Consider the following 27,183-nt stretch of genomic DNA (forward strand, 5'->3'; position numbering starts at 1 on the left):
CCATGCCGAAACAAAAACAGCACAGAGGTATTTCTTCAGTTGGTAATACCGCCGGCTGAATATGGAGTTGCAGGCGCGGATCCAAGGTGTGTAGATGTGTTTTCGTAAATTGGTTTGAGCAACATTTTCACAGTGTAATTTCACCCATGAGCGAGCTAAACCTTGTGGCTGCATCTATTCTCGACAATGGTGTTGGTATGCAATGAACACCATCATGGGCCGGTCGGGCGGCCTTATCCACCCTCTCCCCGCCAGAAATGGTGCTGTGGCGTAGTATATAATGATGAAGGATATATTTGTTGTGGAATGCGTGGCGGTGCAGGTTGTTTGACATCTGACTTTCGAAGCTAGTTGTTTCAAGGCCCATAGTGAAACGACTGAATGGCCATGGAGTCACAGAAGATCTAACGTGATGGTGATATTTCTTGAACAATAAACTCCGCAGCAGCATGGTTGGCAGCGAGTTCTGCAGCCGTGGATGTCATAAAACGGGTGGTCAGAAATTGTGGTTGATTTCGCAAGAAACAACCGCTGCACCAACTCAGCTTTTGTACAAACGAAACCAAATATTTGCCTTATTAGTGAGAATGCCTATGTGTAATAAACAAGTAGGAGTAAGCTTCTGGTTCTAACTGGAGAGACCCATAAGGTATATGGTGGTCTCGAATGGGCAAAAAAGACGTTTCAGAATTACCCCCAATTCACTGCAAAGCTGTTCCTTTTAAGCAAGTGCACGAGGATCTTCATTAGCCCAGAAATACCACCCACTTCAAAACGTTCCTTTCATGGGCACTTTTGCAAACTTGCCTAATGTTTTGACAGATATCCTACTTCGCCCATATACATTAATCTTTGCATGTGTGTCAGTGAGGGTGTCGTAATAATTTTCACCAAATTTGATAGATGTGGCTACAAAAATTTATCTAGGACTGCGGCAAAATTTGGTGCTCTATTTTAACCTGACAACGAGAATATTGTGTACCCATCACGGACAACTTTCCCTTTATTTGAAAAAACATCTTCGCTACTCGTTTTATTCAGCGAGAACTGCACGAGCGCCAACCGTAAATATAGGGAAGGATTTAGGTTTGTATATGTATTGGGAGGAATCGCAGCTAAATCAGAATAGCTAAAACATTTTCATTTCCACATAAGTGATCTCATTGCTTCCATATCCACTGAAACTTGACTCAGTGTGACACAGAATTCTCTAGGGGCATAGGGAAACACCGGAGATAAGATGGAAATGGGCAATTTATTTTTTGCATTCAATGTGAAATGGGTGTACTCGCAAGCGGTCTTCTTCCAACCTCTCCATTTAAGCCTCATTTACTCTACCTATGAGCCTCACATCGCTTTAGAGAATGTAGTGAACAATATGCAAACGCCGCATTTCTAAAAATCGTTAAACAGGGCATTCACGTCTGCTTTAATTTCAACAAATGTTATCTCAGTCGCCCTTTGCTTTCCAGAACACTTGCACGCTTATTTATTGCAAAGGCAGAGATTATTCACACACTCCGAACTCTGCCTACGTAACCCGGAAACTGCTTGCTGTTTTAAACAATTATAAACAACGTCACTATTTCTTTCACCTACAATATCGGCGAAACTGACCGAGTGCCTGGAACATACAAAATTGAGCTTGGAGGGAGCGGTAAGTAATTATTTCGAAGATTCGTAATAACTATAGAAATGTTTAACTTCCCACTGACACTAAATATAAAATGTCGTCATTACACTAAAGGTGAGCTTTGTGTCACGTAGAGTTGTCGTTCAGGACATTCAGTTGTAGCCGTTATCGAGGACATCGGGAAACGTAACTAATTAGGGAATAAAATGATTTTAAGCAGTTGTTACTATATCTTTTTTTACACGAGCTCAATTTATACTAGCACAGTGCTCGTTTAGGGTCGTTGCTAAGTTGTAATGTTGCCTTTATTTTCACTAACTTCTATCTTGGCGGTCAGGTTACGTCAGTTAGGTCAAGTTACTGGCCAAATTATTCCGTCTTTCTTTCACGAAATGTCCATATAATACTCAGAAGCGCCTGAATAAGTTGCCTATTAATTAGGCTATCAACAATTTTAGCACTTGCGTATTCGTCGCCCATATTCTGTCCTTTATTTTTACTAAATGTAATCAAGGTGCCTCCTCTAGCTCACTGATGCATTTGGTAAGTAGACTCCGAAGATCGCATAAACCATGAAATGATCCAGATGGCATTTATTAAGATGTAGCGTCGGGACTACTGCATGCAAAGCAGTAAACAAGGGGCGTTCAGGAGCAGGCAGCACGAGAATAGAACACCCTAGCGCGCTCGACCTGAGCGGCCGCAGCATCGGCCGCTCCCAAGATCTCTCGACACCATGGTTGGCCGGCCCACAAAACCCGTGGCCACGGCAGCTAGCTCTTCGAGCTGCCTCCCAGAATAAGTGACCCGGACGACCAAGCTCAGCGATGCCTGCGTCAACCCACGAATTGGTTGTGGGTCGCACAGAACGCAGCCATGCCAGCGTTAGCGCAGCCCCTCTACCAATATGAGTAACGTGGCCTCATGCAGTGCGACAGACGTGCCGCAGTTGTAGAGTTTCTGGGAAACCTATCGTGCCTGTCACCTGGTTCATTCAGCTGGACAGCCTCTTCCTTCTCAACAAGGTTCCACGCTCCGGCTTTGTTACAGGCTCCGTTTGCCTACCCCGGCCCTGACTTCTTGAGGGCAGCCATCCTTTTGTTAACACTCAAGAAGGCGTAGCCATAATCTAAATCATTCACCAGCGAAAGCGGTTCTTGATTAAGTATTCCCCCCTCCCCCTGAAGCATGGAAGATTCGACTCCAGGTAATGGTTAGCTTAGGAACTTATGGACAGCTTGGTTCATCAAAAAACAACTTTATTGACTGTTTGTTGATCTAAGCTTTCTTGTTACCCTTATTATTTCGCAACGAAGCACTTCCTGTAATAAATAGATGTCCATTGACTCTTTATTTTTCTATTTTTCGTCTTGGTACCCACTGCACTATGGCTTGATCACAAGAGGGTTGTATAATAAATAAAATATAAACACTATGCAAATACCATCCTCTGTTCTAATCAATCTCATGTCAGCGCCATTCTACGCTGAAGAAGCTAGCATAGCGCCGATGGCAACATTTCTACACTGGTCGTTAGATGGGAGCTTGCGATACATTTGTTACGTCCTACATACGAAGTGGACAAGCATAAGCGTTAAAAATAAAGGTTTTGGCGCCACCAGCAAATACGTGTTTTACAATCGCTTCCATCTATGTCTAGGCCATGCGGTGTATGGCAAAGAACGATAACATTTGTACGCTGGGGAAGTAATGGTAGCGCCAGATTGCCTTCGGGCATTCGTGAAGTGGGTGAAATTTTGCATAGTTTCTCAGTAGGGTAAGCTACTGGGAGAAAAGTGCTCGAGAAGACGATAAAGTGGCATGGGACGCATATGTCGATTGTTTCAAAGATCTGGCCAACTCAGAAGGAAGGAAGTATGTGTTCGATGAGTGGCACAATTGTTGGAGAGCTGTGTTTCTGTTCTCGATTGCAGACGTTCGATTCCACCATCATTCAGTCAGTAATCTATTTTATTTTTAGTCAAATGAGGTCGGACAGGATTCTTACTTACCTACTGCGAAGTGTGAAGAATTAGGCATACAATGTCTCGCACTAAAAATATCGTGGTACAAACAGCCGGTAGCAAATAATCTTATACAATTGTATGAATCGTGCATAAATGCCTCGTGCCGCTGAAATATAATTCCGATATAAGTGGTAGTCACAGCACTAACATATACTCCACAGCCTATTTGTTCTCTCCCTGTATCTTTCTGTGTGCATGCAACGGTCCATTTCCATGCTTGTCCGTAATAATGCAATACCTGTGTTCAGTCTATACGGTGTGTTCTAGCTCATTTCATCTGTATTAAGCAAGTATTCGGCGCTGTGTTTTGTCGTTTAGAAGGTAACGACGCAGTCTTGTATTCAGCGCATAATTCCGTATATTAATATACGCATGTGGGCCTCCCTAGAGCCCTCTCTGGTAGTGCTGTGCAGTGAAGCGACTGTTACCATCTGTGCTGACCTTTCCGTGCGCTTGTAGGCGCCTGTCCCTTCCAAGGACAGCCGCTCTTTCGACACCGGTGTTCTTGCGCTTACCTTTCCTGCGTGGTGGCAATGACCGGGCGCGAAAAAAATGTCAGGCTAGTGCCTTGTTTTGCCAATTTTTCTGGTGACAACTTCATTACTGCCATACTTTGTTCTTTATAGTCGCTCTGCTCTGACGTACGTGTTCCGTGAGACTACACTGTCTAATGAGTGTGGTATGTCTGAGTATTTTCACCCTTTTGGAATGTGGTTGACGTCGCACTGCAGTTATAACGGTAATGTCATTTATTTAAATGATAGTGATTTTGTTAGCACTGGAAAAACGATCACATACTTCGATACGACAATGAAGATGCAGGGTTTAAGCTAGACTTACCGCTTTATTGGCTGCTTCCTGAGTATTCTAAATCGCCTGGGTCTACATTTTTTTTCATAACAATGATAATTACTTGGAGTTAGCGTGATCACAGCCCCGGTATGCATACATTTACAGCTTGACGAAGTGCATACTTGGTTGAGGTGCTCTACAAAAATGTTGTTTCTTTCAGCGGCTGTTGCCTGTACCAAGCGCAGGTTATATATGAGTGTTTCGACTAAAGAGTTATTCTGAAATGGTGGGGTGCCGCTGTCTCAGAAAACTGAAATTTCCTTTTAAATAAAGTGTGTTCAACATCTGCAAGACGTAAAATTGTCAAAAATTCTAGGAAGTAAATTATTGACAAAAGGAATCTTATTATCTCTTGCAACATAAGCATTCGCGTTATTCATCCTGACATTAAGCGGTGTTCTAACTACACGTACATTTGTCTGAGCTGCTGGTTTCGTGTTGAATTCGTAATTCAATGTCATCTAAAAAAGGGGTGGAGGGAATTCAGCAATTTAATAAATCAGTATTTCTGGGTTATCATAGTATAATAACATAGTTGGAGTAAATGACTATGGCATAAAATATCTTCGTCGTATACTTGTTTATATGTTACCCGCAACATGTGGTCAAACTCAAAAAAATATCATCGTCGTTTTTTTATTTATAGAAGTTGATTCACTTGAGTCGAGCAATTGTTGGGTGGACGTATTTCAGGAACAATCTTCTGAAAGAGCTTTTGAATTTTCGCTTTTCGTTTTAGCAGAGATACAATAATGCTAAATTAATAATCAGAATAACTGAAACACGTAACGGAATATTGAAATGCTTTTAGTGCATTTAAAATGGCAGATTGATGTGGGTTCCAAACAAAGTCTGTGCGCTCTATCTTACGCCTTACGAAGGTTATCTTACGTTACGAAGATTATCTTACAGATAACTTTCATTATCTTCGACTAGCTGCCTCTATAGAGAGCCAGATCAAGCGTTCCTCGAACCCGGAGGCAGAGCACAAGCCCGCCAGACAAAAGTATGCCTCCCTCTTTCAGGAGGGAATCGCACGGCGGTAACGACGTGAGAACAGCAAACGTCCGATTACACCTAAGGAAAGCTCCCGGCGACGCCGGGTAAACCGCCTGACCTGCTGACGGCATGATCATTCATGGGAGATGCCAGTTGTCGTTCGTTGATATGCCGGTTGTTGAGATGCCGTTGCCTACGCTAATGTGGACAGTCGGCAACAGCGGCGACGCTATATTGTGATTACGTGGCGCGAAGCGCTCTTGATACTGCGACGAGACTCGGAGCACTTGAGTGTACTCGACGGAGCGATCGCAAAGAACCAGCCGAACGCAAGGCGCTCACTCTCTTCCGACGAGTCGAAGGCAACGCTGTTTGCGAGAGTGGCTCAGAGTGTTTCGCAATGACCAGTCGAATATACCTTTAGTAATTTAAGCTAGGATAAGCAAAGTGCAAGCTGTGGAGGTAGTAAAAAAGTTCGAGGTTGGTTTCTATATTAATTTTCATATCATCCAATGAAGAACAAACGTTATTTGAAATTTTTACGTCGGTCTTAGCCAGTCCTTGCGGAGAGAACCATTAACGCTCACCTAAAACAACCTGGTGTCTTTTACGGCGTAAGCAGTTATGGGCTCATTCTAATAGCTGTTTTGGTTGGCGGTGTTGATCGTGGCCGCCGCCGCCGGTGACCCTCGCAGCTATTAGAATGTCATAGCTCAGCTAGCCAGCGGGCCAGCGTAGACACCAGTGCGCATGCGCAGTACAACATGCGCAGTGGCGTCTGAGCTGGCCTGCTGGGCTCGCTGGCTCGCTGAGCGATAATTGTTGCTTACGGTGAATAAGAAAAAAATACCAAGTTCCCGCCAGCATCCAACCCAGGTTCGGTGCGCGAGAGTCAGCGAAGCGGGCCTGTCGCAGCTAAGGCAGGCCAGCACTCGCTAGCTTGTAGCACAAACATGTCCTATAAACGTGTTCTAGCTCGCTAGGAGACACGAGATGCGACATCCGCCTAGCGTCTATACGTGCACACTATGCATCGCGGTTACATAATAGTACACCAGGTGGCACGCCATGTAGCAGTTGCATAGATGACAGTACAAGGTACATAGCTAAGCTTTGAGGAAGAAAAATAGGTTGACGAGATGTTTGCAAAACTGATATAAAGAAGAAAAAGAAACACGTATACCTGATTATATCAAACTGGCTAGGTGACTATTATATCTATTTATATGGCGCCAAAGAACGACACACAGCACGCAAAAGAGGACAACAGGACAGAGCGCCACTCAGGACTTTATGTATATTGATACAAATATGTGAGGCTCCCGCACCTTAGGATGGCGTGCGCAAAGGTCGGCGCCACGAAAGACGATGAAGTGCGTAAGCTGCACGCTCTTGTTCTGCCTCCCCAAAAAAAGAGAAGCGGCTATTTTGCAAGACTGCGTCTCCAATTTACGGAACATTCTTCTGGTGGAGGTTTCGGGGTATATGCTACCACTCCCAGATCGAACACCGTCTACAAGCCCAATACGAAGTCCGGTCGAGCTGACTCCTCTGCACGTACGGACAAGCCGCCGACTTCAAGGAATGCCGCCTGAGCATCTGCCTCTACCGAATCGTCAGACGGAAGATTACATCGGTTCCATCTTTTTCTTCGACCGCGCCGATCTAGGTCATCCTCAACCAACCACCAATCCCCACGTCCTTCCATGGGGACACCCTCGAGGATGTAGAGGACTGGCTCGATCACTTTGAGCGTGTCGCAGAATTCAACGGCTGGACTCCAGAGCGCAAGCTACGCAACGCCTACCTTGCCCTCAAGGACTATGCGCGGACATGGTTTGAGAATCGTGAGGCGGCCCTATCGACATGGGACGAATTCCAGCTGCAGCTAATCGGCACCTACACCAGCCTCGATTGCAAGGAGCGAGCTGAATCTGCAATTCAGGCGAGAGTACAGAGGCCGAACGAAAGCGTCGCAATGTTTGTCGGAGATATGTGCCGACTTTTGCGACGCGCGGATCCGTCCATGCTGGAAGAAAAGAAGCTCAGCAACTTGATGCGTGGTGTCAAGCAAGAGTTATTGGGTGCCCTTATACGGAGCCCAGCAAAGACCGTTGCAGAGTTTCTCACGGGAGCCGTATCAATGGAAATGGCACTGCAGCAGCGAACAAGGTTGTACAACCGCGACGTGTCGACCCTATCGTGTGACTCTCTGGCTACCCCTGGACAATACCGGCGCCTTGCGGAAGCCCAATAGGCTTATCGTTCGAGAAGAGCTCCAAAAGCTTCAGGTGGCTCCAGCATCGGTGTAGCGACTAGTTCTGGCTGAGGTTGTCCGGTAAGAAATCCGGTAGGCAGTCTAAAAAAATTTAAATTATGGGGTTTTACGTGCCAAAACCACTTTCTGATTATGAGGCACGCCGTAGTGGAGGACTCCGGAAATTTCGACCACCTGGGGTTCGTTAACGTGCACCTAAATCTAAGTATACGGCGGTTTTCGAATTTCGCCGTATCGCAATGCGGCCGCCGTGGCCGGGGTTCGATCCCGCGACCTCGTGCTCAGCGGCCCAACACCGTAGCCACTGATCAACCACGGCAAGTTAGGCAGTCCAAGTCCCAGCGCGAAGCGAGACACCATAGCATGAGGTACGGCAGCCACAACCTCGCATGTCGTATGCGGAAGGTGCGCGATGTGAGCGACGTCCCGGACTTTCACGGTGTGCGCACCGTTGAACAAGCAATTGGCGACTTCAGGCCTCGCCGCACGCCATTCATGGCTGAAACAGGACCACCCCGCAAGAGCGACGTATGACGCACCGCAGGCCGGAGGCCCTTGTGTTTTCATTGCGGTGAAGCCGTTCACCTCTACAGGGCGTGTCTAACCGCCGAGCTGGGCTCCGTGGATTTTCACTGAATGCATCATGCCCGCGCAATGGTGAACGCCCCCTGGAGATTTAAGCTTACCTCGCGGACGCCAGGACTTTTTTGCTCCATGCTTCCGTGAACCCCGGTCATAGTCACCCGTCTTAAACATGTCTTCCAGCCCCCTGTTGACGCTGAGAGCAACGAGGCGTCGCTCGCCCAGCCCAGCCTCCCGGGAGAACTGAGTCCAGCGAAATGCGGAGGCGAGGTCGCTGACGTTGCGAACGCTGAAGCTCCTCCACTACGGCGACCGCGATATGACGTGATTGAGACGCAGAGAAAACAGTGTAGTTCCGTGTCAGTATCCTGCGACGTACCACTTACCATAGATGAGCACGAACTCACAGCGTTAATCGACACGGGTGCGGACATGTCTGCTATGAGCCAGAATCTCGCACGTATATTGGCCAAAGTTTCAACGCAATGGACCGGAACTCAGATTCGTACAGCAGGAGGGCATCTCATAACTCCAATGGGCCGGTGCACGGCCCGAGTCAACATTCGGGGCTTCACGTATATCGGCGACTTCATCATTCTTCCTGAACGTTCAAAGGACCTCATAATCGGCATCGATTTCCTTCAGGCGAACGGTGACATCATCGACCTGCAAGAGTCTAGAGTCAGCTTCGCTACTACGCAAGCCATGGCGAACAGTAATGACAACGACCGTGACATCGTGCTTCGTGTAGCTGACGATCACGTCCCGTTGCCACCCAAGAGCAGCGTGGTTACCCTTGTCTGAAGCGACGTGGAGGATGACGCGGAAGGAATTGCTGAGGAAAACATGCCCCTGCTTCTTCAGCGTCACATTTGCATATCCGCATGGCTTCTTCAGGTGCGAAATAAATGTTCAGTCGTTTTGCTAACAAACTTCAGCAACGAGTATCGGCATGTAACGCGAGGAACGACAATCGCATTTCTTCGCGAAATCACTGATGTTACTCGCATCGCCACATTTGAAACCGCATCCTCTCAGCAATCTTAGTTACCCAGCCTAAAAGAATGGATTAACGTTAACGCCTCTCTTGCGGACCATCAGAAAAACCGTCTACTCAGTCTCGTGAATGAATTTGCGGGCTGTTTTTCAACACCATCCAAAGTGCGGCGCACGTCCATCACAAAGACCGAATTATTACGGACGAGTCCGCCCGTCCTGTTCGTCAGCATCCTTACGGAGTGTCTCCAGTGGAAAGGGAAGCGATCAAGCATCAGGTGAAAGAGATGCTCCAAGACGACGTGATCCAGCCGTCCACCAGCCCGTGCACCTCCTCTGTAGTTTTAGAATAAAAGACAACAAACGACGCTTCTGTGTAGATTACAGAATGTTGAACCGTGTCACCAAGTGCGATGTTTACCCATGGCCACGAATCGGCGACGCATTGGATCGTCTGCAACATGCCGAGTTTTTTTCTTCGTTGGATCTTAAATCAGGGTATTTGCAAATTGAAGTTGATGAAGATGATAGTCAATAAAGAGCGTTTTTAACACCTGATGGGCTTTATGAGTTCAAAGTTCTCCCCTTCCTTCTCTGTTCCGCACCTGCCAGCTTTTAGCGGATGATGCATACCGTGCTTGCTGAACTGAATGGCAAACCTGCCTCGCATACTTGGATGACGTCGACGTGTTCTCGAGCACATTTAACGAACATCTAGCTCGACTCGAGAGTCTCCTCGCGGCGATCCATACGGCCGGCCTCCCTATCAAGCCTGAAAAACGCTACTTCGGGTTACAAGAGCTCAAATTTCTTGGCCATGTCGTTGGTCTTTAAGGCATGCGACCAGACCCCGACAAGTTAGCTGACGTCAACGAGTTTTCACACCCACAGACAAGCAGGCTGTCCAACGCTTCCTTGGTTCTTGCGCATATTATGGGCGCTTCGTCGAGGGATTCTTGAGCATTGCTGAGCCTCTGACACGGCATACACGCGACGATGCGTCTTTCATTTGTACCGATGCGCAGCAGCAGTCGTTCAATGAATTGCGCAAGCGTTTGCAAGAGGCCCCAATGCTTGCTCATTTCGACGAAGACGCTGACACTGAATTCATACTGACGCCAGCAAAGCGGGTCTCGGCGCAGTTCTTGTGCAGTGGCAAGCTGGTGCGGAACGCACCATTGCTCATGCAAGCCGTTGTGTCACCAAGGCTGAGAAAAACTGCTTAACCACAGAAAAAGAATGCTTAGCGGTTGTGTAGGCAATTTGTAAATTCCGACCCTAGTTGTACGGGAGACCCTTTAAGGCTGTCAGCGATCACCACGCACTGTGCTGGCTTGCCAGCCTCAAGGATCCTTCAGGCAGACTAACCCGCTGGAACATGTGCTCACAAGATTACGATATTACAGTTATCTACCGACCTGGAAGGAAGCACAGTGACGCTGACTGTCACGCGCACCACTCCCTACGACGTCATCGGACCCTCACCATGATTTGCCATTTGTCGGTGTTATCGACGCAATAAAGATGGCTGAGCACCAGCACGCTGACGCTGAGCTGCTGCCGCTGATCGAACACCTCCAAGGAGCTGAAGGTGTTTTACCCCGCTCGCTCGTTTGCGGCTTATCATCATATTACTTGCACAACAACATCCTTTACTGGAAAAACTGCGGAAGCGGTCCCAATAGGTACCTCCTTGTCGTGCCGTCGGCGCTACGCCAAGACATTCTGCAAGCCTGCCATGTTGAGCCGTGCGCGGGACACCTGATATTCGCTAAGACTTTAGCAAGGATACGGCACAAGTATTACTGGCCCCGTCTTTATTCTTCTGTGCAGCGGTACGTGAAGACCTGCCGCGATTGTCAGCGTCGCAAGAAACCACCAGTTAAGCCGGCTGGCTTTCTCCATCCTGTGGACCCTCCTCAAGCACCCTTTCAAGAAATAGGAATGGATCTACTTGGGCCATTCCCAGTGACCGCGCAACAGATGGATAGTCGTCGCTACCGAATACTTAACCCAATACGCCGAAACCAAGGCTATTCAGCAAGCGAATTCGCATGAAGTGGCCAAGTTCTTTGTACGCCACGTCGTCCTACGACATGGTGCACCGTCTGTTCTCATCACTGACCGCGGTACAGCATCTACAGCAGAACTTATGCAGGACGTTCTCCGGCTGACGCATAGCTCTCACCGCAAGAGCACTGCGTATCACCCTCAAACCAATGGATTAATGGAACGTCTGAACAGAACGCTGGCTGATGTGCTTTCCATGTATGGCGACGTAGAGCACAAGACGTGGGACGAGATTTTACCGTATGTGACTTTCGCGTGTAACAGTGCTGTACAGGAGACTGCACAGTTTACGCCATTCGAACTTTTATACAGGCGCCACGTCACATCAACAGTTGACGCTATGGCTGATAATAGCCCAACCAGCGAACACGTGGAAGAGTTCGTACAAAGAGCCGAAGAGGCACGCCAGCCTGCTCGGCATCGTATCCGGAGCCAACAGCTTACCGACACCCTTCGATACAACCAGGGTTCACGTGACGTCCATTACAATACCGGCGCCTGCGTGTGGGTCTGGACGCCCATCCGTTGCCGTGGACTCTCGGGAAAGTTGATCCGCCGGTATTTTGGTCCCCACAAGGTTACACGCCGCCTTAGTGACGTGACCTATGAAGTCGTCTCCTGCAGTTCTGACCCCGATTCACTCCGTCGTCGTCCTCGCGCTGAAGTTGTTCACGTCGTGCGCATAAAACCATACTACGCGCGAACGACAACGCCGAGATGCACCTGAGGACCTCCGTTTCTTATGTAGCTGAAATAACTTTTTGATGTGACCGAGGAGGAGGAGGAATAAACATTATTTGTGCCCAGCAGATTTAAGACCTAAGCCTCTCTACCTAAATGACGGCCTCGAGCCCTTGGGCCTTGGCGGCATTTTCGGCCTGCTGGATTGCCTTGAGTTGGTCTTCCGGTGAACAGCTGAGTAACGTGGTCTCGCACTGCTCTAAGGCCTTATTAATTTTATTCAGTGTGGGTATACGAGGACAAGCCCAAACCATATGTTGTAGATCCGCCCTTTCCTGACAGGATCTACATCTATCCGTGTAAAGGTCCGGGTAGTAGCGGTGGTAGGCCACCGGGTTCTGATATGTATCTGTTTGTAAGAGGTGCCATGCCGTCGCTTGCCGTCTACTTAGCGAGGAGTGTGCTGGGGGGAAATGGGCCCTTTCCAATTTATAGTGTTTGGTGATCTCGTTAAAGCTGGTCATCCGGTCTCTCTCCGTTCCCAGTATTTGTTGCGTGTCACCTGCTCGGCCTGTCAGTTCTTGAGTCAGGTTGTGCGCTATTTCGTTCCCGGGAAGGGAGGAATTGGCGGGTGCCCGTATAATGAGAATGTCGCGATCTTCACAAAAGTTGGTTGAAATCCTCAGTGCTTCCGGCGAGGTTCTTCATTTTGCATAGTTATTGACGGCTGTCTTGCAGTCATTTACTACGAAGTTAGCCTCCGTGGAGGCTGTTGCCAGTGCTAAGGCAGCTTCCTCCGCTACCTCCGCCTTCCATGTTTTTACCGTCCCGCTAACTCTGCAGTCACCCTCTAGACTCGTAGCAATTATCGACATACTTTGTCCATTTGCGTACTCCACCGCATCCACATAGACCATGTCCCTGGCACTACGGAATCTCTTGTGGAGAGCTCTCGCTCTTACGTTTCTACGATCTTGGTGAAACTCCGGGTACATGTTTCTGGGGATTGGGGGTATTGATAGATGTTCGCTTATTTTCCTTGGGATGTCTCTCCGCACTCAGTGCTGTGCTTCGTAGGTTATTCCGATGTCATCTAAGATGTGTCTCCCCGTCAAACTCTGTGTAATTCTTTCATACTGCGCTACTCTCTGGGCCTCAATAAGTTCGTTTAATATGTTGTGCACGCCGAGCGCCAAGAACTTCTCCTTGGACGTATTTGCCGGAAGTCCCAAGGCTTGCTTATACGCCCTTCTAATAATTCAGTCTATCTTGGCTTTCTACGCAGCGTAGAGCTTTAGGTAAGGAACCATATATACAATACGACTGATTACGGATGTTTCTATTAATCGGATGAGATTGTGCTCTTTCATGCCATAGTGCCTGTTGAATATCCGCTTTATTAGTCTGAATGCTTGTTGAACACTATTGTCAAGTAGTCTAATGGTTTCTCCGTTATGGCCGTTTTCGGATATGCGGAGTCCCAGTACTCTCAGGCTCTCCACTACCGGAATCGTGGTGCCTTCTACTGTGATCAAAATGCCCGGCCTTTCCCTAATGCTTTTTCGACCCCGGCAAGTGGGTCTATAGAGCAGAAGTTCTGATTTTTGCGAGGAGCATCTCAGTTCCTTGTCTCTGATGTAGTCTTTCACCGCGTTTACTGCTGTTTGAAGGATCTCTTCCACATGCCCATCGCTTCCACCCGCTACTCAAAGGGTGATGTCGTCCGCGTAGAGGCTGTGTCCGAGTCCTTCTATCTTTTTGAGTCTCGCAGGAAGACCGATCATTGCCACGTTGAATAGAAAGGGAGATAAGACTCAACCCTGCAGGGTACCCCTATCACCTAGTTTGAGCGCGTCTTTTAGATTCTGCAATTGAAATCTTTGCGGTACGATCTGTCAAGAAGTCTTTGATGTACGCGTATTTTTTACGTCCTACATCCATCTTTTGGAGATGTAGAAGTATGGCCTTGTGCGTGACGGTGTCAAAGGCCTTAGTTCGATCTAGACCTAGTATTGCCTTAGTGTCAAGACTTTTCTCACCCGCATCTATGATCTGAAGTCTTAGTTTGAGCATAATATCCTGCGTCGATAACTTTGGTCGGAATCCAACCATGGTATGCGGGTAAAGTCCTCCTTCATCCATGTATCTCGTGAGACGTGTGCGAACCACACGTTCCATGAGTTTACCCACGCAGGATGTCAGCGATATGGGCCTTAAGTTTGTCAGGTGTGGTTTCTTTCCTGGCTTTGGTATGAAAATGATTTGGGCTGATTTCCATTGACTTGGAATGCTGCCTTGCCCCCAGCAGTTATTCATGTAGTCCGTGAGAGCTCCGATGGATACATCGTCGAGGTTCCTGAGTGTTTTGTTGCTTATCCCATCAGGTCCTGGTGCAGATTTCGAGTTGAGCCTGGTAAGTTCATATCTGACTTCTGCCTCCGTAATAGGGATATCAAGATCAGGATTCTCGTTACCTAGGCAATCCGGAAGTAGTTCTCTATCCGCATCTCCAACGTACATTTTTTGGAGCCCTCGAAAAAGCTCTCCTTCTGTACCGTTGCAGCTGTCTATAACCTTCTGTAGGTTGTGTCTTTGTATGGTTCTTGTACAGCCGGGGTCCAAGAGGCATCGAAGAATGTTCCAGGTCTTGGACATTCGTATCTGCCTTTCCACCAAGTCGCACGTGGCTTTCTACTTTTGTTGAGCTAACCTATTTGCATATATCTCGATTTCCTTGTTTAATTCCACAATTATCTTCCTTAATTTCCCATTATGTTTTTGCTTTTTCCATCGCTTCAGCATGCTACCTTTCGCATCCCACATGTGCAATAATCTGCTATCCATCTCCTCTATACCTGCCTCCTCTGGAACAGTTTTGGTAGCTCGTTTAATGTTTTCTTGCAGTTTCTCTGCCCATTTCTCAATGTCCTTTATGGTGTCTTCCCCGTCTTCTCGTCGGATTTTGCGAAAAGAGTCCCATTCTACTAGCTTCAGTTCCCTTCCCACTTTTTCCTTGGGCCTGCTTGTAGAAATTGTGGCGACGATGTAGTGATCACTACCTAAGTTCTCATGCATGTTTTTCCATTGAGAATCTGCTACATTATCGTAAATGTGAGATCTGGTGTCGTGTCGTTGGTTACGCTGATTCCTATTCTGGTTGGTGCCTGAGGGTCAGTTATGAGCGTTAGTCCTTCGTGCTGAGCGTCTGCCCATAGGCTTCGGCCCTAATGTTCTCTATGCTGTATCCCCAAGCCGCGTGTGGCGCGTTAAAATTGCCGACCACGACTATCGCCTGCTTTTGCGATACGCTCAACACTTTGCGGAAGAGTGGACCGAATCGGGTTCCTGTCGGGGTGGACTGTATATCTTGAGAATAAATAGACTTCCCTCTTCTTTACGGGAGGAGATTATTTCCATCAGGACGTGGTCTATGCCGCGCACACAGGTATCGTCCTCGACAGCCGAGAGGTTTCTGTATGTCAGCGTCGTGACGGTTGCCTTGTCACCAGAAGCACTTTAAGATTTATACCACGATAATATTGCGATCCCCCCGGTCTCCTGCAGCGCGATGACATCTGGCGCCTCCTTAGTTGCTACAAACTGCAGCAGGTTTCCTCGCTTGCGACGATACCCGCGGCAGTTACATTGCCAAATCGCATATTGGGTACGTGGCGCCATGTTGATTTATCTGTTCTTCCCCGGTGGCCTTGCTATTTTCTACCGCATTCCGTCTGCTATACGGTTTACTTTTATCCGGTCCTGCGCCTGCCGGCCTAATATCCTTTGGTGTGCTTTCTAGGGCCGCTACTCTATTCTCTAATTTCATCGAATCGTTGTTTAATCTCTACATACATGTTTGTGATTTGTTGCTGTAACCCACCGAACATTCCGTTAAACGTTCCCATAACCTCGCTGATTGCACAGGCACTCTTTTCTTCAACAGTTTCTTGCGCCATCCTTTTGTGTGGTGGTGCATCTCCGTTCGCTTGCGTGGGAACGGGCGTTGGAGCCCAACTAGGCGTAGACGTCGTACTGGCGGAGGGTGCATTTCCATTCTTTTTTTGTTGCTGAAGCTTCGCGTTTTCTGCCGTAAGCTGCTTGATCTCATCTTTAAGCGTTGCATTCTCTTGGATAATCTGTTTTTACATGTTTTTAATCTCTGTCATTTCCTGTTCTAGGGCAGACCCTTTAATTTTAGGCGATTGAGTAGCAGTGCCGGAGACCTCGCTTCCCCAGCTCACCTGTGCTTTGCTCCCGTCTCCCTCGCGATTAGTTCTTGAACCGGACGTCGACCTTGAACTAGTCGACGATCTCGCCCTGGACCTGGAGCGTCCGCGACCGGCTTCCCCTGGCAGTCTCGGGAAGGAAGTGGAGCAGTCTCTTCCATAGTTTTTTCTGCTTGTTTCTTCTCTGTCGGTTGAGGGCTGCTTGCTCGATACAGTGTTATGATTATTGTTCTTGCTCCTTCTGGTTTCTTTGTAGTTGTGGTAGCTGTACTCTTCCTCTTCGGCCTCTTCTTCCCTCCTCGGTCGCTCCCAGCGGCGTGTCCTGACCAGGTACGGTATCTTGCATCTTCCCTGGCACTTCTTGTCTCCCGTGAGGTGGTTTTGCCGCATAGTTGGCACTCCGCGCCGCAGTTGCGTTCCTGCTGTGGATTGTTGCACCCACACCCTCGGCAAATCTTGTCTTCAGGGTTGGGGCACACTAAGCCCTGTGTCCTGTTCTTCCGCATCCATAGCATATGTCGATAAGTTTTTTTTAATACAAGGAGCATTGGATAAGCATCGTTGCATACCTCACATATCTTGGGACGTGAAAACCTTCAAATAAAATGATCACGTTGTCTGCGTTGCCCATTCTCTTGGCGTGCAAGACTCCAGGATAGCGTGGCCGGACCAGACTGGTTACTATGTCACCCGGACTCTCCTCCTGGGATATTCCTGCGATGAGACCCTCGGATGTGTTATCAGAAGCTGCTCTGTAAGCACTTGCTTCGAATTCTTGTTCTCCAAGGCGTAGCTTATTGATAGCGCCATATTTCCTGGCTTGGTCCTCGGAAAGCGTACTTAGCACCACTATATTTTGTTTGCTGTTTATGCATATGCTGTCTTCCTCCGCTACCTCTCGGCCGATCCCGGCAGCGTTGCGCAGGCAGTAGTAAATGCGATCCAACTTGCAGTCTGATACGTTAGGTCCGCCACATTGACACGCGATAACTCTGTAGTCTTCCTTTGGCAGGTTAGGCAGCCTACTTGCTTTGATGATTTGTCGCACCTTGCGTTCGTTCTTGCAGTTGTTTCTCTTTGTTGCTTCGCCGGCGGAAGTTCTTCCCTGCTGCTTGTGTCCCGCCAACCCGGCCCCAGCGCTGCATTGCTTCTATGTGCCTCTTTTACCTTGCACCAACCTGATTCTTTTCCGAACTCCTTCGGTTGCATTTCTTCGCCTTCCACGCTCACGACTTCCATCGTGGAGCAGGGCCTGGGTATCTCCGTCGGCATGGTATGCCGAGCTCTCTCAGCCACCGCAGGTGTCGAGGCGTTCGAGTTAGGCGTAGATGTCCCGCCACGCGTAGCGTGAGGAAAGAACGATTGACGGCTGAAAAACGGGCCCACCTGGTAGAGAATGGTATCCTTGGGGTCCTTGGCCCCTGTTCTTTTGATGATCAATGGATTTCTCCAAAAATGCGATTTTCCGCTGAGAATCATAAGAAAATGCGGAGCTGACGCGATGTGCATCCATCTCCATGGTTCTTCTTCTTCCTTCTTGACGCGACCGAGACGGATGCTTTTCGCATGGGGGGCAACTGACATAGAGATGTGGGGCTCCCGCATCTCAGGATGGCACGCGCAAAGGCCGGCGCCACGACAGACGATGAAATGCGTAAGCTGCACGCTCTTGTTCGGGCCCGCAATTAAAGAGAAGCAGCGATTTTGCAAGACTCCGCCTACAATCTACGTTACAATATACGTGTACGTAAATTATATATATATATATATATATATATATATATATATATATATATATATATATATATATATATATATATATATATATATATATATATATATATGCGTGTACGGCTAGGTGATCCAATCAGGCTAGGTGACTGTCGCCAACTTGATTCAAAGGGAATGCCAATAAATCATCGTCATCATTACTGCCGTATCGTGCCATTTGCCACGTGAAGTAACTTGCTCGCCGCGCAGTGTCGATATGTACAAATTTTCCATTGGAGTTAAGTAATTATATTCCAAGAGGTATCCCGACATGTAGCCGTCCCATAGAGCGATTGCATGCTGCATGTAGCTGGACCTGGTTAGCTCAAGCAGGCTTGGTAACTATTTTTCACCACATAGTATCGAAGTAGATAACAATTAACCATCTTAATTACCATCCTCATCAACACCAACATACACTGTCGCGAGACAAGGGATTGACATGTGCGAAACGTAGTCTGGATACCTGTGTTTGCTTTCAGTACACGTTACGGCACCTCCTCGCAAAGCAAGATCCACCGATGAAGAAGCAAATCATAAAACTACGTGCGCGGATGAAACCAGGCGACATTGCGCTCATCAGACCATTGTGCTGAGAGCAGGACAAGCCGCTGCACAAGCTGGCATCTGGTCGCCGACGCCAGACGGACAGTTCACATTGTTCTCGTGAATACGTCGCTAAAAGACGTCGCCACGAAGACCGTGCAGTGCGTGGTGGTGAAAATGTAGCTCATATGGACCCCCTCCTTTAGCTTACACTGTTACTGTGCTGTGCAGGCCTGTTACGTTTCTTTATTGGCTGTCATATATTACGTGGTACAGCGTTATCGCGCTCTGAAAACCACGAGCTATTCTTGGCTTGCCACATATGACGCTATTAGTACACAGAATGCACCCGTTCTCCGTATTGTTACTGCCATGACATGCACTGAAACGGATATGAAATGCACAAAATACTTTCCATGCGCTGAAATGGGCCGCGAATGCACTCGATCGTAGGGAGCTCTTACGCCGTGATTTTTGACGCTACTCAGTGCGACGCGAAGTCACCCGGGGGGCGACGTCAGATGAACTGTTCGTTCGCTCTCCATTGACATCTTTCGCAAGGGGCTATATAGAACAGCCGAAATATCCAGAATCATCCATAGGAAGAAATAATTGAAAGACAATAGAGAAGAGTCCATGGACATTAGAATTAAAGCATAATTGAAAAGGATAAGGACAGTCTTTAAAAGGGGAAAGTTGCAAGGATAGCCCTACTCAATCAAAACAGAGGTACCTTACTGACGAAGACCGGTGATGTTATCATCAACGCCTACAATGGCGCTGTAGAGCCCTACAGGCTTCCGCACTACGAAAACCAAAGTATAAATACCATTACCATAATCAGGACATAACACTAATGCAATACAATTTGTAATCCCACAATTGATTTTTGTAATTTATAAGTCAGACATGGTGGACAGAGGTCGCAATTAAGAAGTCGCCATTTGGCGCGAAAGACGAAGCATCCAGTATGTTAGCAAATAAGTATACAGCCACAATTAGTAAGGATAGCAGTTTTATGGATGCTCTAAATTTATAAACAGTCGCTTACTAAATTAACAAGCATGGTGTCAACGCGCAGGTAAACATGCGCACATCACACTCGATGACCGCAGACACTCACGCGAAAACACCGGGGTGTAATTCGTTGGCTGCACCTCCAGCGAGCGAAGGGACCTTCGCAGTGTCTTTCGCTTCAACGTGAACTGAGCGGGGAGAACAAAGCACGTGCACATGTACGAGCTGCTGGGCCTCTCTGTTCCCAAAGCCTGCGCGCTGCCGCGCCCTGGCAGTTGCTGCCCTCTTTCTGGCGTGTCTTTGTGCACGGAAAACTAGCGGGTAATTCAGCCTCCATTGATGTGTGCAGCCTGAGTGCGTATTCGAAACGTCCTACACACCAACGACTTCATCGCTCTTTGGGTTGACGCGACATCTCGGTACGGACTTGTTTCGCAGCACACAGCCGTTAATGACTACACGCGTGCCGAGGTAGGGTTTTCTCCGTTATGCGACACCACACTGAATTGTGTTCTTCCTGTTGCGTCGATGCTTGTGGTTCGTGACGACATTGACATTTCCCTTCACTCAAGCGCCCTGGGGCCCAGACCCTGTGCCACTTTAAGGCACGCCATGGTCTTCGTGATGCCATCAAGGTTTTCTTTCTGGAAAAGGTCTCCCCATGTCTTTCGCCCCACTTAACATCACCGTCAGTTCCAGCGCAGTTGTTGTGTGCAACAAACGTGCCTCTCCGATTGCCTTATTTTAACACAAATGCGTTGGCACGTCAAGCGTGTCGAGCGGCTACAAAACATTACACTGAATAGGTTATCCTACGCCGATGTCAGTTCTTTTACTTCACTTTCCATCCCTGATGAAGCAGGTGACTGAGGTAGCATTAGGTCTTTCTATCGCTGACGAATTCAGGCCTGAACAACGCGCTGAGCTTCTTCGTGCGCTCCATACCTTGTGCTCATCCTACGACTTTTATCAGCCTTGCTGAGGACGCACATCCGATGTGACGCACCACATGAGGCATACAACCACCACCCACTGAGCCAGAGACCCTATCACATGTCAGCTACGGAGCACCGTAGTCACGCTCTCTCGCTCCCAAGTCACTACTGCGCATGCGCCACTAGTAGCACCGAGCTACAGGTATTCCGCCACTGAGCAGCGCCGCGCCTCTCCGCCGCCGCCGCTGGGTATGACGTCACACCGCCTTCCTCGTCGTTGCGATCGCTTCCGCTCCTTTGCCAGCCGCGTCGCATGCCTGATAACATGTTGGAGGATTGTAGAGGAGAGCTCGCGTGCGCCGCATCTACAGTTGAGGCGCCAGTATGGACAGCGACAATTCTGATAAGCAGGAGGAGACCTGGAACCTACATCGGAACGAGATGAAGAGGAAACGAATCGCCCCGGAAACAGACGAACAGCGCGCCGAACCACTGGTTAAACGCCGCAACATAGCTAGACAACCAGACTAACCTAGACTTGAAATCTGGATTAAACAAGGCTCACAATGCTATGGCTTAGCTTTCGCTATGCATATCCTGGCATAGCCGAGCTAAGCCACTGCCAGTATTATTTATCTTTCGACTATAAGTCAAGATAGTGGCAAATTCAAAAAGCGGGAATAGATCACTCTAAAGCAGCATTATGCCTGATAGCATACGCGACTTTGTTAGATTATTCAATCTTTTCAGCGCATTAACATTTTTCGAAAGGATGAAGGACAGTGTAGCGCGTGGCGTGAAGTGCGTGGCCAAGTTCTTCACATATCTTCGGCGCCTCAGCGTGTTTTGAGATGCCTGACTGCTTCTGGTACTACAATGTAACTTAAAGAAATGTCGCGTTGCGATGAGCCAACTTGTGCTTCTCGTATAAAGCGTTACTATATGTTGTATCCTAACAGACCCCGAAAAAATTTGTACCACCACTGAGCTCACGAAACCAACGACGATTAAGTAGTTCCGTACTTTACTATGCTTCCGTTGTTATGTTCGACAATTTGTCAGCAATTACGCGTCTTTCAAATCGCGTCTGCCGCAGTTACTTTGTGGAAATAGTGACATTTCTTTGTGTTTGCTTGCTGGCAATGCCACCTCCAACACTTGTGCCATAATCTCACGCCACGTCCTATTCTACGAAGTTTAGACCCCACTACGGATACGGAAGTCGACACAGACGCTTGTTACGTTAGCCTTGCCGCAATACTTGCACAGTCAAATAATGATAACGTCAAGGACGTCCACCATATGCACGCCCCATGGTAACCAAAGCTGAGTGCATCAAAAGCGTAGCACAAGAAAGTCTTTAGGCATCATCTGCGCATACGGGGAGTTTTCTCCTTCTTTATATGGCAACCACATTGGCCTAACCCATCACCACTATGCGCTCCTCTCGTTGGCAATAATGAAAGATCCTTCCGGGCGACTAGCCAGCTGAGCTCTTCGTATTCACGAATTGTGAGGTGTGTCATTCTAGTAGCAAAGAATCGGATGCTGACGTTATCTCTTGTGCACACGTGCCTCCAGTGGCTTCCTGTCTTTTCGCTTTGGACCTTACATTCAGGTCCATTGACTAGGATAACATCGCATCTGAACAGTACACTGACACCTGTATCGCCTATCTTCTAGACCTCCTTATTCGCTCATCTTTCAGCTCCATCCCTTGAAGGATCCGGCTACAAGCTTTTCATTTTGTCGTATGTAACCAACATCATCATCAGTAGTAATAGCAGCCAATTTGAATGTTGTTAACAACAATGTTGTTAATGTTGTGACAGCGGCGTCAACTTTTCCTGGAACGCCACCGTAAACCTCTAGCCACGGCGTCACTAAGTCGACTGTGTGTGGAGAATACGCGCGTACTCGACTCTCCGTCGCTGGAGCCAAGATGAGTTCGACGAAGCAGGCTTTGTGCCTGAACCCGCCATCGCCGATCTGGTCGGCTGTGAACAAGGGAATCCCAGAGCGAACGTAGTTCGAGGCCCATTCCCACGCGCCGTTCAAGACACAAGACAATGGGCAACCGGCGGCCGCGCTGCGGGGGTCAGCTCGGGGAATAAAATGTGCCTTTCCTGACGAAAGCCTCGTCCGAGTTATGCAAAGACCGTCTGACGTCGGTTGAGGACCGTGAACCTGTGTGGAAGTGTGTGTGTGTAATCCCTCGCGCAGACAGGCGACTCGTCTACTGGTCGAACGTTTCCCTCATCTTGGCATCGAGGGGGGACCAAGTGTTTATAAACCGCTGTTGTGCGGCTGCTCAGTGAACTTTCTATCGCAATCATGCTAGACTGATGAACTGCAACGTCCTTATGTAGATACTGTAAATATACCCATATTCCTCGTTCTCGATATGAAGCAGTCCTTCCCTTCAACAACGTCCTCAGCGTGAATAAGTTGGACGACGGCATGGGCCAGCTACCACCTAATTCATGCCCGAGTCCAATCTTGACAACTGGTTACGAGCAATGGGATTGACCCCACAATCCTAACAATGTCCACTGCATGACGAAAGCCTCTCCCAGCGGGCTAGAATTACCACTGTACGGTGGTAGATAATTCGATCTTGCCACTAACAGTGTCCTAATGTAATGACCCAACTTAATTTTTGGCCATCCTTGAATACCCTTCCCTTCCTTTGGCAGTCACTCTGACTCTAGTTGTCCGCCGGTTATTTGCCCTACGCATTACATCGCCCGTTCAGCTTGATTGTTTTTGTGTAATGTCAACTAGATTATCTGATATACCCGCTCGCTCTCTTAATCACACCGCTTTCATTCTGTCTCGCCCACCGAGAGTGCGACGCTGAGTGGACCATGCAGGAATGACTACTTTCAGAGACATCACGCAGCACTATGCATTGAACAGATGCAAATACTCCCTGCCGCACGCTAAAATAATAAATTGACAGTGGCTTAGCTCGGCTATGCCAGATATACGTAGTGAAAGCTAAGGCATAGTATGGTTAACCTTGGTTATTCTTGATTGCAAGTGCCAGTTAGTCTGGTTGTCTAGCTATGTTGCGGCGCTTAGCCGGTCGTTCGGCGCGCTGTTCGTCTGTTTCCTGGGCGATTCGTTATCTCTTCATCTTGTTCCATGTCGATTCCAGGCCTCCTCCTGCTTATCAGAATTGTCGCCGTCCTTACTGGCGCCTCAACTGTGGTTGCGGCGCACGCGAGCTCTTTTTTTTTCATCCTCCAACACCTTACCAGGCAGTCAACGCAGCTGTCGATATGAGCGGAGGCGAGCGCAACGACGAGGAACGCGGTGTGACGTCATACCAAACAGCTTTGCCGGAAAGGAGTGGCGCTGCGAAGCGGCGGAACACCTGTGACTCGGTGCTACAAGTGCCGCAAGCGCAGTAGTGACTATGGAGCGAGAGTGAGAGAAATACCCGCTGCGAGGGGCGCGTTGTGACGTCATGTGCCTCCTCGGAGCACCGCCACAGCGAAATCGCAAGTTCGCGGCCACTAAAGCTTTCCTTTAAGAAGGAACAGCGGTTGCCTGGAGGCCGCCGCAGGAACACACGAATCTGAACCCGGCGATCGTTCACCTCTGCCACCCACACATTTATTCATCCGATAAGTGTAAAACCTGTGGAGCCAGAGGGACGCTGCAGCACATGCTGTGGGAATGTACCGGCAGCAAGCAGCAGGAGTCCCCGACGAATGCGGTTGACATGGCAGTCTCGAACCGAGGGGCGCGATTGAGGGCGGCCATATTTAACCATGACCTTGCCGATGAATTGTGGGCCGTCGGGCATGCGAAGGAAGCCGCCGGTACCGAATTATTCGATGCCGTCACATCGGCTAGGGTATTTATGGCAGCACCCCGCCCTTATTGCCACACAATTAGAATAAAATTTTCACTCATTCCATTGCTTTTTGCTTTGTCCTTAACTCTTTCTCCAGGTTTGTTAACCTTGAACGGTCTGCTCTAGATGATGAGCCAAACGACGACAAGCTTAACGCAGGAGCCAGGGTTGTAAGAATTTGATTGTCTTTTTCAGGGAGCGCTGCCTACGCAAGTGTCTATTCTATTATTAGCACCTGTACAAAGAAATGAATCTACACTTACTGTCAAGGACAGTCGTAAACTCCCAGGGTTCGTAATGTCTCCTGTGTGCACTCCAACTAATTTTTATTCTTCTGTACATTTCCATCTCATCATCAAAATCATCTATGAGTAATTCAGCTAGATTAACGTATTCTTCTACAAACTCCAGAGACTGACTGGTGGTCATGAATTCTCGTGTACTTGTCAGGCTGTTGAAAAATATATCTGTCTTCTTCACAGTAATCTTCAAACATACTACTCGTGCACTTTCTCGGTTACACTCTTCAATAATTTGTTGGAATTCCTCCCCGGTGTTGCTGAAGAGAACAATGTCACCCGCTAACCGAAGATAGGAAAATTCGCCGTTCATTCACTCTTAAGCCGCCTTAGTCGATAGGTTTGAATACTTTTTGTAAGCGCATAGTGAATAGCATTCGAGAATATTTTTTTCTCTTTTGTAGTAAGGTTAACAGTAATTTTCTATTTTTATCACGAACAAAGAAGCTGCGGAATCTTCGTAGATATTTCCCAATGCATTTACACATGCTCCTTGAACTCCTTAATTACGCTATTACTCTATGCCTGCTGGTGTCTCCACTAAATCAAATGCCTTCTTATTTTCCACGAAAGCCTTCAAGGGAGGTTTACTGTACTCCGCAGATGTCTGAATTGCCCGCTTGATGACATGCACGTGATTCATTGAAGAACATCTTTTCCTGAAGTGAGCTTGTTGTCTTGGTTCTTTGAAGTCAAGAGTAACTCTGATTATATTGGAAATCATCTTGCTTATTACTTTATACAACACTGAAAGCAAGCTAATGGATAATGTAAGTACAAAAACCGCGTAAAATCCGAATTTGTGATGTATGCATTGCGCTCGAATTTATGACGCCTCCTACTGGTTAATGTGTCCAGTGTGGAGAAGTCATGTTTTGTGCAAGCAATATCTATGCTGCACCATTATTGTTCAAGATGTCGTAGTTTCAGAGGGAATATTTATTAGAAACTTCTTACTCACGTCAAAATGCACCTCTATGCAGAGATACAATCCCATTATAAAAGGGAACAGAAAATAATCGGCGTGTATTTCTTTCTCTTACCTTAGATTCTTCTGTATTTGTACAAACCAATGAACATGCTTTTATGCAACAGGACTGTCTCCATTATGGACGGACTCTCGGTAACTCTTCTGCAATCGGCAAGGCTGCAGCGCCTTGTTTCGTAGTTGGTGCGCTAACGAAGCAATAATTCATTCTGCCTATTTTGCTAGTTTTCGTATTTTTATAGATTTGTCTCAACGTGAAAACCACTCTTCAAGCGGCGCACAATTGCTCAAACGAGTCTTTCCATCTGCGCAGAACTCTGCATACGCTGGTATTCGCCTCATAGCTGTTAGGACTGCCGCTTTTCTTTGTTGGGTGTTCGTATTGTTACGTCTCAAAACAGCAATGAGCAATCCCTGGGCAGTTCTCACGTGGTAGTTCTTTCATCGGTGCGCACCCAGAAGATGACGGGGCCCCGCATAGACTGTGACGCACAAACAAAGAGCTTGCTTCGAGGCGACAACCGCCACCACCGTCCGTTGAAGTGGTAATTACCGCGAAGGCCTCTCTGGCTGAACTTGACCCTGATAAGCGGAGCATGACAGAAAGCCCACTAATTTTTTAAAAGCGACAACGACCGCCGTCCCAAGGCCCCAACCAATTATGTGAAACTGCGTGTATGCAGTATGTAAATGATTACAAACTCAAACGTCGAGGACTTGTGTTAGAATGGTGTCGGCTTGAATTTCCAAGATTGCGATGTGGTTGCGACGTATGTGGGGGCGACGGTGCAACATAGAAGGCCGAGTAAGGCGAAACAGTGCAACGCCATTGGCGGGATCTTGAGAACGATTAGACGATTGGTATGGACCGCGACAATAATCAGATTCCCAATTCTAGTCACCTAGAGAAGAGGACTGTTTTATAAGCGGACACATTTGGTGCAGGAGTGGCGGTACTGACATATGCTTACGTCTGTGTCCTGACGTGTACTGATGCGTACTCAGGTATGTAGTGAGCTGAGAGATTTAAATTGCTCCTACATGAAGTGGTCTTCGAAATTTGTGGAGCCAGTGTATATGATGCAAAATGAACCTTATATCTGTCACTTCAACTACCGGACCTACTCATCCCTGTACCCTGAGGATTCCTGGCCTAAACGCTACTCCGAATTGGAACCATTACCTAAATTATTCCTACCCGGCCAAGAAGTGAGGGGATGCTTACGTCAAGAACATGCTCACGATGAATTGTTCTGGAGGCAGGTAGCTTTTTTTTGTCTATAAGCCTCACCCTGCTGACAGTAAATGTGACGTAGTTGTTCAACGAGGGCAATTTACGTATTTAACCTCGCATGTGTGTCCTCTTAAAATATCGTAGAGCTATCGCTAGATGTACAGAAATAATCCATAGCTATAATG

General features: G+C 47.9%; 1 long non-coding RNA gene across 1 annotated transcript in view; it reads left to right on the top strand.

The window, feature by feature from the left end:
* The first annotated feature begins 1,476 nt into the window (after positions 1-1,476).
* The window catches only part of LOC142584277 (uncharacterized), a 40,330-nt gene continuing 14,623 nt past the window's right edge, over positions 1,477-27,183 (top strand). The window contains exon 1 of the long non-coding RNA XR_012828747.1: positions 1,477-1,657. This is a non-coding gene — a long non-coding RNA (uncharacterized LOC142584277). The remainder of the gene's footprint in view (positions 1,658-27,183) is intronic.

This window comes from Dermacentor variabilis, chromosome 6 (assembly GCF_050947875.1).
Source record: "Dermacentor variabilis isolate Ectoservices chromosome 6, ASM5094787v1, whole genome shotgun sequence".
Taxonomy (NCBI): Eukaryota; Metazoa; Arthropoda; class Arachnida; order Ixodida; family Ixodidae; genus Dermacentor; species Dermacentor variabilis.